This window comes from Saccopteryx leptura, chromosome 3, assembly GCF_036850995.1.
Source record: "Saccopteryx leptura isolate mSacLep1 chromosome 3, mSacLep1_pri_phased_curated, whole genome shotgun sequence".
Lineage (NCBI taxonomy): Eukaryota > Metazoa > Chordata > Mammalia > Chiroptera > Emballonuridae > Saccopteryx > Saccopteryx leptura.
In genome coordinates, this window is record NC_089505.1 from 75,667,215 (window position 1) to 75,672,925 (window position 5,711).

General features: G+C 40.1%; 1 pseudogene; it reads left to right on the forward strand.

Moving 5' to 3' along the window:
• Window positions 1-3,699: 3,699 nt before the first annotated feature.
• Window positions 3,700-5,234, forward strand: LOC136399370 (ras-related protein Rab-6A pseudogene; annotated as a pseudogene).
• The last annotated feature ends 477 nt before the right edge of the window (window positions 5,235-5,711 follow it).

Consider the following 5,711-nt stretch of genomic DNA (forward strand, 5'->3'; position numbering starts at 1 on the left):
CTGTTGTTGTAGAAAAAAATATTTTCTATGTTAGAAATGTATATGTTATTTCAAGAGTCTTTTGTTAATTTTTTTATTTGCTATTTCATAGCCCTGTGATGTTGAAATCTTAGTTTAAATATTAGGGAATATGTAATTATTATTAATATAATAATTCAGTAATTGTTAATTATTCAATGTTAGGTCACCAAAACCAGAGTGACAAATATTATTATTGATTAGCTTAACAGTAGAATTCTCAATATAACAGGTAGAAAGTTGAAAAGAGAAAATAGATGACTAATTGTAGTAGTAGAGAACATTTCAGTTTTGTGCCCAGATTAAAGGGGCTAAAGGATATGAACAGGAATCTGTTTCTCTTGAGCTTTCAGACATTATCTGTTAGGGTGCATAAAATTACAGCATAAATAAAGTATGTTTTCTTAGAATGTAAAAGGGTTATAATTAAGTAGAGTATAAGATTTCAGATGGTGCTTTTAACAAGATCTTTAGAATTTGAGGCATAGATATAATAGAAAATAGTTTAAATCCCTTTTCCAAGTGACTTATAGAATTAGAAAGCTCAGAATCCCCTTCCTTGGGGAAGCCTCAAGCCTTAACAGGTCTGTTAGAACCATAAGTTTGTCTAAGGTGTCAGAAGTAATTAAGGATCCTTGGAAGACCCTCATAGCTTTCTTAGACTATGAAAAGCTTAGAGTCTATGCACCTCTAGATCTAGAGGCTCCAGATGATACTAACACAGTCAACTTAGCCTTTACATAACATTCAGCTCTAGAAATAAGACAGGAAATGTATTATAAGTTTTTAAAAGGTAGAAACATCCGCTGCCAAAAAAAATCTAAGCATTTCAGAAAAGACATTGCTCCTCCGTCACTCACGTGAATAACTCTGTTTGGCCCCTAAGATGGCTGGATGGCCAAAGACGGGTAAGATTCCTGAAGGCAGGAACAAACTAAATCAGGCACAGTCAAAGAGGGGCCATGAGGAGAAGGCTTAAGAACTAACAAAGGTGAGGCTCAAACCCTCACCCTGGAGAAAGCAGAAGACTGCTCCCCTGAAATAGTGGCCATCATACACTGTCCAGGGCAACAAAAGAGGGGAACTCCATAGAAACTCAAGAAAAACCAAGCAGCTAATGATACTACCAATAAGGTAGCCCTAAAACCAGTGGGGTTTTTAGAAAAATTTAATAAATTTACTAGAACCTTTGTTGCCAAAGGTTTTTTGCAACCAATTAGAAAAAGATTTTGCCAGCAAGAAAGGAATGACTAAAGATAAGAAGAAATAATTAGAAAAGTCAAAATTAGAATCTATTACAGAAGGCATAATGTCCAAGTGTTTAGTCTGTGCCCAAATAAATACTAAACAAAGTAAAGAAATTATAAAAAAGAAACAGGACGGGAGGAACTTTTTCAAGTAAACATTTAGAAATAGATTTTACTAAAGTAATTGACAGGTAGGTAGAAATAAGACCTTCCTACTAGAAATAAGACTGCAGTAACAGTTGTTAAGAAGTTACATTGTACCTATAGGCCCCAAAGTTCAGGGCAGGTAGAATGCATGAATCTTAAAGGAAACTTTAACCAAAGGATCTTAAAGGAAACTTTAACCAAATTTGTTTTGAAACCGGTGAAAAGTGGCCTACCTTACTCGCTTCCTACCAAAACTCGGAGAAGAAATAAAAGCTGAGTTAAGCAACCACTCCTTCCTTAAGTACTTACAGGGTCTATAGATTACTCAGTAGGCTGTCCACAAGACTGTCCGAGAGGTGTCTTCAGCACTGCCAGGAGATCTGGTACATCCCTTCCAGCCTGGGTACTCAGTCTGGGTAAACAAGTACACCACCCAAGGACTGACTTCCACATGGATGGGTCCATCACAGCTGGTTGAAGCCTGCAGTCCCAACAGAGACACCCTCATGGACAGCGGAGACTGACCCCACCAACCCTTGTAAATTGACCCTGAAAAGGATAGCATGTCCTGCTCCAGCCACAAACTGGAAGCTGGCTGGTCTACATATGGCTAATGTCTAAAGAAATTCACTGAGGACCTCCTTTTAATTAGACTTTGGGGAAGGAGGAAAACTAAGGTCATAGGAAAGCCAGAACAAGTTGTCTTAAGGGTTAATACATATACTGCTATGAGTAATACAGAAGGGAGACATAAGTCCCTTTGCTAGAAGGGAAGCTACAAGGTAAATGAAAAATATATATATCATACTTATAATTAACCTATAAATACTAGCTACTTAGAGGGAGGACACCTCCTAAAGGAAGTATACTTTAAAGAAAATTACTTATTGCCAGCTTGGTTGTCACTATAGGTTAAGACTTTAAAATTAAGAGGTCTGACTAGAAAGAAGTTGTATAGTTTTAATAATAAAAGGTGTAAGATATAGAAATAGTTTTGAAAGAAAAAAGAAGGTAAATTGTTATGAAAGCCAGTTATTTCTGAATAGTTAAGAAGGTTTATAAAATTAAGGGTTTATGTAAGTTGCAGAAGGTTTGTGCAGGTTGCAGGAGGTTTGTACAGAAAAGGAAAAAAAAACAGATTTAGAGAACGGAATAAGCCTCTATTGTATATTCTAGTATATGTTATACCTCAAGTTTATTTGTATAGAAGAAATAGTTTTACAAAATGGAAAAGGTTTAGATCCTAAAGCAAGGAGGTCTCTGACTAGCTTTAGGAGACATTTGCTGTTTCTATTCTAATCACTCATAAGTGATCAGAGAAAGTCTCAGCCAACTTAGAAAAAGACTCCAGGATAGAGGAGAAAAACGCAAGGCAGAAAAAAATTAGTGTAAGAATTTATTCTCTTCATCCCCTTAGCTCACTATGTTACTTACTGCTCTTACCAGACCCCTCATTTTACTTATAGTAGGGGTCACCATTGGTCCGTGTATTATTAACTGCCTCACACAATATGTACAAAAAAGAATTCAAGCCATAAAGCTTCTAGTACTAAGGGCACATTATCAGCCCATCCATACTGATGAGGAAACAATGATTTGATTCCCCAATAATACCAGCGGAGAATGTGCTGGTGTGCCAGCCCATGCTGGGGACCCCTGACCCAATTCAGCTTGGCGCTTGGGAGGAACTGGTGCAAGTCTCAGCAGTTATGGTCAAATCTAATCTTGCTGGCAGAGGCAGGATGTGTTCCTTGTGCGTCAGCCTTGCAGATATTGCAGGAAGGCGGTTATTATCTTAGAACAGTGTGTGCTTTTACAAAGTTATTGTACAAACATGCTGAAATAACTGTAACCTTGTAGTTTTTGCCTATAAATACCCACCCTCCACCCCCAGCTCATTGCTGTTCTTGCTTTCTCAGGTGCAGCTGACAGACCACTGGCCAGTGAATAAAGCTTTTCAAATTCAATTTGGGCTCTGGTTTCGTTCAGTGCGGGATGCACCGCAACAATAAGAATGTGTTAAGAATTGGGTTTTCATCTAAGGGACACAAATACAACCTAAGTGAATCCTGGCGGCGCGGCGGCCGCTGTGGTAGCTGGGGCGCTGCGTGTCGGAGGTCCCAGACGTCTGCGGTTCCGGCTACGCCACCCTCCGCCTGTCACCCAAGTCTCGGTACTGGGTGCTGAGAAGGAAGCAGCGCTAGCCTTGCGAGCTCCGCCCATACAGCCGTCTTCTTCCGACCCCGCCCTCCTTCGCTACCCAGCCGCGCCTGTCGGTGGAGGAGTCCTGCTTCCCCAGCCTGGCTCCGCCGCCGGGTCCTGCAGGGGCCGGGAGCGCTCGGCGCCCGCCCGCCCTCTCGCCCTTGTCGTCAGCCGGTTGGAGCAGCCTTGGTCCGGGAGGTGTCTGGGCTGAGGCGGCTGTCGCTCCTCCGGCTCCGTGATGTCCGCGGGCGGAGACTTCGGGAACCCGCTGAGGAAATTCACGCTGGTGTTCCTGGGGGAGCAGAGCGTTGGAAAGACACCCTTGTTCACCAGATTCATGTATGACAGTTTTGACAACACTTATCAGGCTACAATTGGTATTGACATTTTATCAAAAACATTGTACTTGGAGGATCGAACAATCAGGCTGCAGCTGTGGGATACTGCGGGTCAGGAACGGTTCCGTAGCCTCGTTCCCAGTTAAATCCGTGATTCTGCTGCAGCCGTAGTGGTTTACCATGTCACAAATGTTAACTCATTCCAGCAAACTACAAAAATGGATTGATGATGTCAGAACAGAAAGAGAAAGTGATGTGATCATCATGCTAGTAGGAAATAAAACAGATCTTGCTGATAAGAGGCAAGTGTCAATTGAGAAGGGAGAGAGGAAAGCCAAAGAGCTGAATGTTCTGTTTATTGAAACTAGTGCAAAAGCAGGATACAATGTAAAGCAGCTCTTCCGATGTGTTGCAGCAGCTTTGCCTGGAATGGAAAGCACACAGGACAGAAGCAGAGAAGACATGATTGACATAAAACTGGAAAAGCCTCAGGATCAACCAGTCAGTGAAGGTTGTTTGGCATCTTCAGCTTTTCTCCAGAAGCTCACCATTCTGGCCCCCTTACCCTTTCGTTGACTGCAGTGTGAATATTGGCTTGAACCTTTTCCCTTCAGTAATAACGTATTGCAATTCATCATTGCTGCCTGTCTCGTGGGGATGATCTGTTAGCTTCACAAGCACAAAAAGTCAGTGTCTTTATTATTTATATTTTCCAAAAGTTCAAACAATTCCAGCATATTCCAGTGACAAGTTTAAAAATTAGATACATTTTAATTTTTTTCGTTTTTAATGCCATGATAATGTACTTCAAAATGATGGAAATCTCAGCAGTATGTGGCTTGGTTAAAAATGGTTGTTCCCAGCAGCAAGCACTTGCCTACCTACTTGGTCCTGCTCTTTTCACCTCTTCCTTACCCCTTTCCCTAGTCTAACTCTCCCTCCTTCAAGACAAACAAGAGGTGGCAAAGCAGCAGTCAGACCAAGCCCATTGGAATTATCCTTCAATTTTAGTGATACCACTTGCTCTAGGCCTTGGGTCAAGATGTCCAAAATTATTCTTGAGCACTGATGAAAATTATAGACCTTATTTGAGGCCAAAACTCAACTATCATGGTAGACAGTACTTGAATAAGAAAAATGTTCAGTGCATCTTTAAAATGAGTCCTAATGAACTTAGTACTTACAAGTGATTAACACAAAATGTATTTCTGACCAAAACAAGTAACCCTTTCATATATTAAACTCTGGGAGAGAAAAGTGGAAGTACTCCAGAACAGGTTTTTTAATATATAATTCTTCTAATAAACTCTCTCTCCTAAGATGTTTAAATTGTCAACATAGAGTTATTATGGGGTTTGTTTGTTTTTTAACTTTTTTAAGCAATAGATTTCTTCTGGGTTTTTGTTTGTTTGTTTTTAATGCTATGCAGTCAAGGCACTGTAGAAATTAAATGCCTTTAAGAAGAAGCGGAAGAATTTAAATTTCCCACCTTGATCAAAACTACTGTGCCCAGTAGAAGCAATGATATCTAAAGCTTACCAACAAAAGAATCCTCAACAAAATCTCAAATACTTTGCTCAGGATATTTGAGGTCAAGTTGAAAACAGCAAGTTTTCTTATAGGCCCCTAGAGGCAGTTCCGAAAAAGCATATATAGAAGAGGCTAAAGAGAAAATGGAAATAAAACTCAATATTATACAGAATTATGCCTTATTTTTTAGCTTTTTTTAAATGTTGGGTCTTTCAGGATGGTTTTACTT